This window comes from Crassostrea angulata, chromosome 5 (assembly GCF_025612915.1).
Source record: "Crassostrea angulata isolate pt1a10 chromosome 5, ASM2561291v2, whole genome shotgun sequence".
Lineage (NCBI taxonomy): Eukaryota > Metazoa > Mollusca > Bivalvia > Ostreida > Ostreidae > Magallana > Magallana angulata.
In genome coordinates, this window is record NC_069115.1 from 2444616 (window position 1) to 2458219 (window position 13604).

Here is a 13604-nt window from a genome sequence, read left to right on the forward strand (position 1 = left end):
TATGGTTTATGTAAAATGTACGACGTCACAGGAGGGTGGATTTACTTTAAAATAAAAATTATATCAGTAGAAATTCATGTAAAAAATTTCATTCAACTATCTAGGACAGAAAAAATTAGACCCGGCCTAGTTAAGCAGATAAATGGTATTTATTCAGTGTGTACTTTATATCTTAGTCATGTGATATCTTGAAATCAAATATTTTAGAAACCATCTTATATTTTTATAGGTGTGACAAGTCAGTGTGATATATCATTGTATTTCTACTTTTTTCGAAAATACGTACTTCGCATTTATCAAGGTACTGTATAGTTGTAGAGTAATGAGCTACAGACAATTCATTTTGTTTTGCCTCGGACTAGAATGTCTCGACGTCATTGGATGAATAGCGTCACGTGATCGCTGTATGAATTTATTTACACGGCGAGCGTCAAATTTATACGGCAACATGGCGGACGTAGTTATTTTAGCTGGTCTTTTTACACAAACGTTCAACCATACCATTAATTGATAAGCCCCAAAATATTTAGAGTGACCCCCCCCCTTTGCCCGTGACGTTATATTATGATCCTACAATATGGCATCCAGGTTTGCAAAGACGACTGACGAGGAAGGTAAAAAACAGATAGAGAATTAAGCTATGAATTTTAATGTTATGCATTATGTTTAGTTTGTTTACTATTTAACTTAAGGTCCTCTACAAAACAAAACACATATTAGGCTTGTTACTTACTGTGTTCAGAAATTTGTGTGATCGGTTAAGTCCTGCGACCCCAGAAATTTCTGTACACAGTCAATAACAAACCTAATAAGTAATCATCTGTGATTTATCTTTTCCTTCGGGCATTTGTACAAGCTAGGCTAATATGTAATATATACTTTTCCAAAAGACTCATGACTGTTTTGTTTATTATATGACACACAAAACTTACTTGATTATTTTAATATAGATGTAGTTATTTGAAATTAAAAAAGGAAATATTGAAAAATTAGTTCAGGTAAATGTTGTTTATCTTTGAGACTTTGAAGTAACTTGATATGTGAGACGGATATTTTGTTATCTTTCACTAAGTAGTATTTTCATCTCCATTTGCTATAAACTGAAACAAATATTGTATCCACGTTCTTTATACCTAAGAATCTTACATATATCCTTATGATATATGTCTGGAACACAATAAACTTAATATAAACATAACCATTTTTATGTCAGTGTTTGAACTCATTGTAGTTTACCAAGTTCAAATAATTCTATAATTATTAGTGAAGATAGTGTCGAATTGTTTATCTCACTTCCCTTAACAAAGTTATAAGAAGAGATTTGGTAAAAGGACTCGCGAAAAGTCATGCAAATGAGAAAAAGCAATGCTCATGCGATCAGTTTATGCATAATGTAATCAAGAAACTTTGAAAAGTACTGACACACTTAGACAGTACTGATAAACATAGAGAATTACTGACACTTTTTACTGACGGTACTGAACAATTTAGAGAAGTACTAACAAGTACTGATAAGTACTGACCCCATTGTTCTTACTCTTACTGAATGAAATTTTACTTTTATGTCAATTTTCATCATTATTAATTCAGCTACCTGTGTATAGTGTAGAGTTTATATATTCTGATATTAATTTTCAAATATTAACTGGATCTGTAATATTTAAGTTGTGTAATGTTAACAAAAAATTATGATGTATTTAGAAAAAGTGTCACAATTAAAAAATGTAAAATGGGGTCTTATATTTTACACATAGAGTTGTGCCGTGTAAATAGGAAGGGGTGGAATTAAGTTACGAATGACTCGGAATGCCACGTTTTTTTATGTTCAATATTTAGACGTAAAAATTCTTCATGTTTTAATTCAATATGTTTTGCCATATGTGAGCGAATCAAGTGTAAAACAGTCATTTGTACAGACCCTGAAACGTACTACTACACCAAAAAAGCGTGCAACTTTCGTGCGAGAAACGTTTTGTGTAAACCGTTTAGCGTTTCGTGTAAACCGTTTAGCGTTTCGTGTGAATCGTGGAGCGTTTCGTGTAAACCGTTTAGCGTTTCGGGCAAAGCAGGCAGCGTGTCGGGCAAAGCGTGTAAATCGTTTCGGGCAAAGCGTGTGGGAACCGTGTGAAACGTTCATCAAATTTCATTCGGAACTCTCTGACAATTTAATTGTTTCGTGTTAAACATTACTTTAAACTGTTTGTGATTGGCGAAACTCCTTTGAGATATTCTCGTGAAAAAAATCTATAAGAAATGATATACTTATCTTTTTACAAAATTGAATTGATTTTTAACAAACAAAAGAAAAGTACGCGTATTGAAAGAAGACTAGTTACTGAGACTATTTGGCTGTGTACAACCAGTACACATAACCTCGGACATCTGGTAAAACCTGCACCTGGCTGAACCTGTCAATCAAACTTTGTGTATTCGTTTTCATTGGATGGTCACGCGTCTCTTTTTTTGTCAATAACCAATAAAAATTTAATGACTTCAAGGTAGTCGGAATCAGTATTTGATGATACACACAATTTCAATGATAGATTATTTAACATTAATTTGAAAATTAAATGTAAACATAGAAAGAAAATATACTGTTCATTTCTATGAAATGCGGGAAGTAAATTCTTCTGAATCCCGACTAAAAATATTTCTACAAATTATTATTTTAATTATTTAAACACTGATAACGGAAAACAACAACGATCAACACACTGAAATTTTCCTAAAATGTACACATGCAATTAATAATTATGGGAATCTATATGCATGGTACTTAATTCAAATAGATTGTGATAGATATATTGTACGCCGTTATGCGGGGCGCCGGTTATGTATACGAATATTGAGACAAAAATCTAAATCATTTTTTATTTTTTGTTCTTTCCGAAATCCGAAATAGTAATGACAACTTTCTTTATTGTTTAATCCATTGATTTTTCTCTGTGATATTATGTACGGAACATTTATTTACGCGATTGATTCGACATAAAAAAAAATAATCGGTTGTTTAATAGCATTTTTCTAACTTATGTGACTAATTTTATTTTACACACCTTTCAAAATTATCAATGTAAATAATTACAGGTTTATTTACAGTTAGTATTTTTACATTGTATTCTCTGAAACCAATAAAAATATTAATGTGAGAAGAAAAAACAAATCCCGCCGAATACTGAAAAACCAAATTATCAATGTAAATAATTACAGGTTTATTTACAGATAGTATTTTTACATCGTATTCTCTGAAACCAATAAAAATATTAATGTGAGAAGAAAAAACAAATCCTGCCAAATACTGAAAAACCGATTTCAGTTTGTAATCATGCGGATTTTATTTTTGGTACTGAATATTGTGTTACGGTAACTTTTTCTCTGGAATTTTTATTATTTACGGGACAAGATAAGAATCATGGATATTTCTTTTGAGCAATAAATATATTTATAGAAGTAATTATTTTGGCTAATTCTGTGAATAAATAATTTTTTGCTTTAAATATAAGTACCAAATTAATTTAATTTATCAATTCAATACTTATGTACATATATGTTTCTAATATCAGTATTTCTATAATTTCGTTTTTTCTTAAAATGATTCTTACTAACAGAGTCAGGGTAAAAATCCGAGAGGACCCGAATCGATCAGGATAAAAGCGTGTCCAAAGCGTGTGAAAAGCGAGCAAATCGTTTCGTGCGAGAATCGTTTCGTGTAAACCGTTCAGCGTTTCGTGTAAATCGTTTAGCGTTTCGGGCAAAGCGTGCAGCGTTTCGTGTAACAAAAATTGATGCGGAATGGAACATAGGCTAACTGGTAATTAGACCTACCGCAGTTAAAAAAAAAAGGAAGTGCATGGTGACATTGTAAAATCGTGTTAACTGTATTACAACATTAATTGGTTCAGTTTGAACAGGAGAGAGAGAGAGAGAGAGAGAGAGAGAGAGAGAGAGAGAGAATTTGCATTGATTTTGAATTCAATCTACTGATAGTTCACCCGGTAATTAATTTCCTAATAATCCCAACCTTATTACCATAGCTTTATCATTCTGCGGCCACGGTAAGAACATACACAACATGTAAATGTAGTACTATTGTTTTCTATACATAGAGTTAATATAAATACAGAGAGAGAGAGAGAGAGAGAGAGAGAGAGAGAGAGAATTGATTTTGAAATAAAAGTTAATAGTAGTTTACCAAGAAATTGAATTCTCAAATATAATCTTTAATCCATCAATTGTTTTTATTTTTTACGAGATCAAATTGATCATGAACTTAAGAAACACATGTTTAACAACTGGTTGATTGAATTTACAGTTTTCAGAAGAGATATGTTGACATTTTTTTCACTCGGTCAGTGGTTATATAATAGCTACTGTACACAACCCTTCTTGACCATTTGCAGTGCACGGTAGCAAGGTAGGGAGAAAGAATTGATCGATACATGTGTACATGTATATATACACACACTTTTTAGGATCTGAATAGTCAGGAAGTGATTATATAATAACTATTATATGGAGCCCTTCTTGACAATTTGCAGTACACGGTAGCGAGATTGGAAACAATGAGGTGAAAGACACGCGTATATACACATACGTACTAAGATAGTGCTCGGTAATGCTAAACAATAATTCAATAAGTTGTTTTTAAATCCCTTAATACCTGTTTCCCAGTCTGTCTTGTTATAAAAAACAGAATTTGAAAGTTCTAAGAATTTCAAATAAGAAAAGGAAGAGTTTTAAATTCGGAACATCATTTGACACAGTGATATGAATCAAATCTTATTTACAGAATACTCTCTTATATTTTTCATTTTCCAAATCAAATTTAAATTACTGTATGATATTTTTCTAATCTTAAGCCGGAAACATTAATTTTCTTTAATCATGCATGTATGTATTTACGTTACCCGTTACCGGCCATATTAAACATGCATCAAATCATTTATGAACTGTAGCATTGCTTTATATGTATGAGGGCAATTCTATGCAATAATGCATATGAATTATTAACCTGGACAATGTACACTGATAAAAGTTAGGAACCATACGAATGCCCCCTTCCAAAATAATCAACTCTCTCTCTCCTCTCTCTCTCTCTCTCTCTCTCTCTCTCTCTCTCTTTCTCTCTCTCTCTCTCTCGTGATTTGTAAGAAAAAAAGAATAACTATCATCGATTGTGATTAACATGATTTAGATATTAACTAATCTACTTCCTGCTAAATGAGTCAACAGACATTTCATTGAGACTATGTTATTCTATGCATCATTACACCAGGCAAAACAGTCAAAATATAGATGATCATTTTGATCGGTGTGCGATTATCTGCACGTGCATGCGCAGTCAGGTTACATGGCACAAACATTGTAGAATACCCGCACTCGTCCTCCCCTTAATTTTTTATTTTACAAATTACAGATCACGATCTTAAATATATGTAATATATCATAAGTATACAGAAACACAGCGCATTAATTTACTATCAAAAATGCGCTGACCCCAAAATTATTTCCGGGGGGGTCTGAGCCATACATTGCTTTTATGAAAATTTAATAGATAAGAATGGTAGATTGAATGCTAATAACAATAGCTAGGTGTTGTTATTGATGATTAAGTTTATTGATGTTTAGCATGATTTTTTTTTTTAAATCTGATTTGTTGTTTATAAATAATTATCAAAACTCAATGACATGCTTACAGCATAAATATTATAAAGTTCGTGAATTTCTTTTTTTTAAAAATGCGCAATTTATCCTTCACTAATTAAATAACAAATGAAATTGACATTTTCATACAAAAAATGTTATCAGTAAGCTAAAACATTTAAATCTATATTAAGATTAAAAATATACATTATTTAATACAATTTCACACCTAATAAGCTTTAGCAGGAGTAAAAACAATGGTGTCAGTACTTATCAGTACTTGTCAGTACTTCTTCAAGTTTGTCAGTACCGTCAGTAAAAAGTGTCAGTTCTTTTCTAAGTTTATCAGCACTGTCTAAGTTTGTCAGTACTTTTAGAAGTTTCTCAGGATCGTCAGTAAACACGTCAGTACTTTTATACGTTTATCAGTAATGTCCGTAAATTGTCAGTAAATGTCTAATTTTATCAGTAAAAATGGGAATGTCAGTACTTTTATGACTTAGTAGTGTATCACATGTTAAATAAAGAGGAACCCAAGCATAGAACATCATTACGATTTGCTTAAAAATAGATAATGTAGCAACCCTCTAATTACGATATCAAATACTAATCTGATCTGATCTAATCTGAATTTATAGAAATTGTTGTTCCAATTTAATAAAATCACACTCTTATATAAGCAATTCTGACTTAATAAATTGTGATCTCGATAACCGAGACAGCAATACATTTGGTAAAATTCCGTAAGGTGATTTTGATGATAAAGATATCACAAATCAACATTCAATTCAATACATCTTCAATAACAAAGAAGACAGTTTATAAGTTGGAACAAAACAAGTGTAGGCCCCGATACGCTTCCGTACACCTATGATGTTAAGATTTCTCGACGTACCATAACTTTTTTTGATGGATCGATAGAGAATATTTTTTGAAATATGATTCTACAAAAAAGAGATCAAAATCCGCTTTCAGTTATTTCAAATGATTATTTTTTTGTATTTTTTCAGTGAAATAGGAAAAATTGTTTTGCTGACAGGCATTGTATATTTTAAGCTTAAAATTTAGTGTCAATTACTTTATACTTATAATAATGAATTAAATCTTGCCAAAGATCGTTTGGTCAAGTGTTTAATTTTCTTATTAAAAATATTTCTGAAAAATAAAATTGGGATTCTTATATTTTTTTAATTTATGGATAAAGTTTAAAGAACAACATATAGTCACATGAAGTATTAACTATACAGTGATTTTTTTCTACAATGATATTAAAAAATTGCTATTTATCAAATTTGAACCAATCCCGATTCAAAAAACAAAACTAATCCCGATCAGAATTTTTTTTAAACTAAAATTATACAACAGAAAACTGCAGTTTATTCCGAGTACTTGATAAAAGTTATTAAGTTTTTGAATTAAAATCATTTTACAGCTTAACAACCTGAGAGTTTCACAAAATGTTGATTCATTCTTACTCTATGTGATTTTGTTCGGGATCAGTTTAATTACATACGGGATCGGTTCGACTTTAATATTTTCCAAGTTTTTTAAATTTCACAATTTTAATTCAATTTCTTGCTTAAATACGTTTAATGTTAGTAACAGTTTATTTGCAGTTTTTATCCATATTTTTGGGGGAAAAAATCTACAATTCTCGCTTTTATTTTAATTAATATTTTTGTCTACAAAGATATTTCAACAACAAAGAAGATTATATGGCTGTCTTTCATATGTAGTTATAAATAATTGTATTGTTGATTATTTATACCAAATTTTTAGCTCTAATGAAAAAAAATTACAATAACAAACAGTCAACTATCTCAAAAATCCATAAAACGAAATACAAATTCAAAGCAGATCTCTAAAAAGATATATTTAATTCGCAGCAAAAAGCATGTGCCCGGTTTCTAACAAAAAATACAAAAAAAAAAATACATTTGTTTACAAAAATGAGGAAAGTTTTCCTTTTAATGGCTTCATAGTACCCAATAATTAATTATAAAAAAAATGAACATGATAATACTCAAAGATTGCAGCAAGTTTTTGACAAATATTTCAAAAAATGTATTTAAAAAACGGCCCGATTGGGCTATTAATTTCAAATAGAGCAACTAAATCACATATTGCAGCCTAGTACGAATGACGGATAATGCATTAAAATGGTCCTCAATTTACATGTGTATTGTGGGTTACCTCATATACATCAGGTAGTACACATGTACAGTTCTTTGACATCTAAAAATATCTTTTCAAATGAAATAACAAAAAAAACTAAACAAACCGCAGATTTTTTTAATCGTTTTGCTTCATTTAATTTCGTTTTTAAATAACAAATTGTAATATGGCTACGGGATACTTAATAAAAGTAGAGTTCCTAAGTGTTTAATAACTAAAGTTTTACTCATATGAACGCTACTGCAAAGGATATACATCAAAAACCACAAAGTTATTTTTATAATTTATATCAAAACATACCAACACATATTATTAAAAATGTCCATTAGTATGATATTTCATATCTTTTTTTAGGTAAATAAGACAGCAAAATAATTATCTCACCATTAGGACTGCAGTTGATTGACACATCCTTCCAGTGATCACAGTTATGGGCTCCCCACTCTCCGTGCTGACATTCATCTATACTTATCTCAGATCCCTCACAGTTAACATTGTCCAGCCATATAGGACCTGATCCTGGACCATAAACAGCATTTCCATACAATTCTGATGTATTCCTGAATTGGTGATTACCATAACAACATCATTACTGTTTAAGTTCTTAAAGTTAATTTCCATTTGGAACAAAAAGGGCATTCAAATTGATGATTGAAATTTAGATTTGTTTAACTCTTTTCTAGTTTTGATACGTTGTTAAATAATTAAAAGCAAATGAAAAAAACATTATTTTAATTTATTTATTTGGAATCATAAAATAAATGTTTTTTACATTATTTTCTATCTGTCAACATTACCAAGGAAATCCTAATGATCGACACACAACAGCAGCCAGTTTATCATTGGGTGAATAATCACACACTGTTCCCCATTTTCCAAATTTGTACACTTCTAAACGACCTTCAGATTCAGTATCACCACCCACTAGTCGAATTATAGTGTCTAAAATAAAAAAAATAACATTTCCAGATTCTTAAGAATAAACCATAATTCATTTGCTTAAATCTTACACATTTTTATTCTTCTTGTAATCTTACAATATTGTGAATAACATTGAATTAAAACAAAATAAATTGATTACATTTTGAAAAGTTCCAATATGACAAAAATATCATAACAGGTTACACACGTATTTACATTTATAGTATATTCCCATTATATCTGCATTGGAAATCTGTAACGTTCAAATTCCTGTGAACACACTAAACCTTTTTATGAGCTACCAGCACAAATGAAAATGTCATCACGCGTATTTATATATTTTTGTAAGATTAAATGAAACTTTCAAACTTTCATAATTAATTTGATATACTTTTATGAACAAAAAATGTTTAAATTATATTTACTCGGTTGAATTTCTACAAGTTTTTGGCACTTTATTTTTAGCCACGAAAGCAAACTAAACAAAAAGCCCATGGGCCACATCGCTCACAGAGGAACAATCGGTATGATAAAATCAGCTTAAAGGAGTGATCATACAAACTATCTGGACAATGTACAAGAATACATGTATATCCTGTATAAATAAAATCCATTTTCCCCCTGGATATTCTTATGTTTATAATTACTAGTCCCTTTTCTAACACGACGATTTTATAGTCATATCACATTTTGGGTATTGCAGTTCTCAAAAAGATTCTTAACAATTGTTTATGTATGGGTATAAAGCTACATCAAACTCTGAACCTTCCTTTGAGGCCGAAAAATTGTCCTGGAGGCAAAGTCTTAACAAGTATAAAACATCATCTGGCTGATTAGTTTCTGAGAGGAAGATTTTTAAAGATTAACTCTATGTATTTCTATGCAAAACTTCGACCCTCCATTGTGCCCCACCCTCCCCCAGGGGTCATGATTTTCACAACTTTGATCTACACTACTGGAGGATGCTTCTACAGAAGTTTCAGCTTTCCTGGCTGATTTGTTTCTGAGAAGAACATTTTATTTTTAAAGACTTACTCTATAATTCCTTTCTAAAACTTCGACCCCCATTGTGGCCTTACCCTACCATCCGGGGTCACGAATTTAATAATTTGGAATCTACACTACCTGAGGATGCTTTCACACAAGTTTCAGCTTTCCTGTATGATTAGTTTCTGAGAAGGCGATTTCTAAAGATTTACTCTATATTTTCCTATATAAATTTTGACCCCCACCCCCTCATTGTGGCTCTACCCTACCTTCGGGGGTCAAAGTTTTCACAACTTTGAATCTACACTACTTTAGGATGTTTCCACACAAGTTTCAGCGTTCCTACGCGGGTAGGTTAAGGCAACTCATAGTTTAATGACCGTCAAAATTATGATCAATTTAAATAATGTTTATTTTTATGAAAACAGCGCTGGATATTAATACCAAGTGAAAGAGTTCACCAAGGTATTATTTTTCTACTTCGGAATCGACTCAATCTTTGAAGCTGCCGTGCCATGGTATCACGTGACAGTTAAAAATAGATCACTTTTTTACCTTAACAAAAAATCAAAAAGTGTAACACTACCCCGAAGTTCATTTGTATGTTTTCTACAATAATTCGATTGGAAATTAGTTCATGTTTATTAGTATTACTGCTAGAATCCTATTGTACATCGCATAAAATAAATATTGTAAATATTTATCGGAAACCCTCTCAACTTCTAAAATTTCATTGAAAATACTACGTATTTTTCGTTTTAAACAACAAAGCACAGGATTCTAGCAGCACTTTTCATGTATTTTAGGTCATATACCGTTGATATTTACCAAAGTCATCTTTCCTAATATCCAGGGTAGTGTTACACTTTTGCCATTTTTTGTACACACTGACAGAGGAAAGGCTGGTCAAGCCATATAAATGTCGATCCCCTTACCTTACAACACTCGCTGATTAAACAAAATATCCATGGCTGTATTATCCTGATTATATTCGAACTGACACTCATCTAAATCTTAGGTATCCGTATTAAATAAGTCTTATTTCGGCATTGTTTACACTGCATTCCGATAATTTGTCTCCCGACATGATCTTCTTTTTTAAACATGCTTGTGATGTCATCAATGATAATTATACGTAATAGAGAGAAATCGAAGATATATTCAGTTAGAAGAGTTTCTAGTGATATTTTATGTCTGTAATTTTATAATATAAACCAGAGATAAAGTTAAAATCGACATGTTTCTGAGTAAAATATGACATCATGCTGCTTATTGTGACGTCATATTGATTAGAGGAATTTGATCGCTGTGAGTTGCCTTATCATACCCGCGTAGCAGATTGGTTTTTTTAGAAGAAGATTTCTAAAGATTTCTTCTTTATATTCCTATGTAGAACGTTGTAACCCCCCCCCCCCCCCCATTGTGGCCCAACCCTACCTCTGGGGGGGCCATGATTTTCAAAACTTTGAATTTACACTACCTGAGGATGCTTCCACACAAGTTTCAGTGTTCCTGGCTGATTAGTATCTGAGAAGAAGAGTTCTAAAGATTTACTCTATATTTTCCTATATAAACTTCTAACCCCCAATGTGTCCCCGCCCTACCCCAGGAGGTCATCTACACTACCTAAGAAAGATTCCAAACAAGTTTCATTTTTCCTGGCAGTACATAGGCAATTTCGCCACATATGATTCTGATATGAAGTTCTATTCATACAAGACTCATATCGAAATCACATAAGAATGATATCAAAATTGATTCATACAAGAATTATATAATCCCTATCATATGATTCTGATATGATTTGAATTATATGATAACTACTTCATATGAGAATTATATCATAATAAAATCATATCAAAATTATATAAGATTCATATCATAATTATATGATTGGGATTTACATCAAAATATTTCCAAGGAAAATGTATGAAAATCGGTTTAGATACCTTCAAATTCATTGTGGCATGATTATTATTGGTTTGATATGAAAACTTGTTTGAAATTATAAGCGAATTTAATATTCAATGATTGGATTTCTATTGCTTTCAAGTAATGTAGGTAAAAGGTGTATACACCTTAATTACTTCCTATATATTTGTTAAATGAATGAAATCGCTATTGATAAAAGGCATATAGAATAAAATATATTTTTTACGAATTATATAATCAACTTAAGTCAAGTGTAAACAATTCCGGAATGAAATCTGAATCGGCTTCGATTTTGTCGTTCACATGTATTCGTCATATTTTTACGTCACGAACGCAGAAGAGATCAGAAACTGCAGGATGATTTCAGATAAAAAGGTAAGGATCTACCAGTCTTATTTCTTTTTTCATTTACGAGCAATTAAATTAATCAACTGACAGTAGATTGCGAATTAATCTGCACATGCTATAGAACTGTTGCTGTGTTTTCCCAAAAAAATTCGAGTAGATCGTCGATTGGAATCATTCATCATTTTTATTTATACAAACTACTATATTCCCTCTCTGGAGAGAGTCGGAGTGTTTATGTAAACGTGTGAGGAAATAAAGTTACAAAATTTAATGTAACAATAAACAATTTTATGATTTAAAATTCAAACCTGCGTGTATAAATATAGGCCTATTTCCCACAGTGCAGAGACAGCTCTGTGCAGCTATAAGCTAATTAAATTTGATTTAGATAGTACAACACTTTTGTCAAACAATCGCCAACTCAAAATATATGTCAATTAATGAAGATCAAGCGCATTCTGAACACTTAAAACTATCAAAGTGAAAGTAGCCGAAATCTAGAGCAAAGCTTGATGTGAAGCAACGAGTAGGCCTTCCTCTCAGCTGTCGAAGATCAACATGGAAAGACTCACTGATTATCTCATGCTGCATGTCGAGCATAAAATTATGTATAATTATTCATTAACATTATTTATGTTATTTATTTTATTTAAAAAATTAATTTACTCTACAAACAGATAATATAAGTAAACTTTACAATTATGTATAATGTAAATATATTTATTGGGGTTTTTTTCTTCTTTAACAAGTTAGCTCAAGACAAGTACTAGTATTTGTTGAAAATGACCAGTCAGTCACATAAATAAGTGTTATTCTATTACATTTTAATTCACAATTTGCTCACATCTTCAAAATAGTACCATGACATCTATTTCTACTAAACCTTCAGTAATATTGTAGTATGAAAGTCAGTATTTTTTTTAAAAATATGTATGTATTTAAACTATGTTTATATTCATCATTTTATTTTGTGTTTTATATTTTTCAGCAAATGGCTATTATAGTACACAAGCTTAGTACTAAGATTTGTCTGGATGTAGTGACAAGTCTAAAGACTATGACTATAATTTCAAGATCCTGGCATTCTCCTCAAGTTCATAGAAAGATTGTATCCTGTACTGAATCTGGTATGATACATATATGACATCATTAAAAATTAGTTTAAAATTTCATTGAATTGTTTATACTTATATTTATAATTTCCAGATTCCTAAGAATTATATTAAACTTTATGAACGTTCATTTAATAGTTAACAACACATGAATGATTTTGCTTTTTAAAATTTTGATTCTAAAAGTTGTTATGTTCTTTGTCTTAAAGGATTTTTATCACGTTTCCAATTTTTTGATATATTAAAGTTTGAGTTCTAAAACCGTCATTCCTCAAACATTTTATAATTAAAAAAAAATAAAAGTTTGGAAGTTTCAGCTTGTCAAAGTTCAAATCTCGCAATATGCATATTTTAAAACCGGCCACTGTTCGCGCCATTGCTGTGACGTAATAGGTGTCAATTCAGTTCAAGCGAGAAGGTGAGAAAACACTTGTTGTGTTTGCATAAGAGGTGATTATCTCAGCGATTAGCCGTTATCAGTTCAGA

At 30.9% G+C, this 13604-nt stretch overlaps 1 pseudogene; it reads right to left on the bottom strand.

Moving 5' to 3' along the window:
• LOC128183616 (deleted in malignant brain tumors 1 protein-like) overlaps nucleotides 1–13604 on the bottom strand; it is a 492435-nt pseudogene that overhangs the window by 454951 nt on the left and 23880 nt on the right.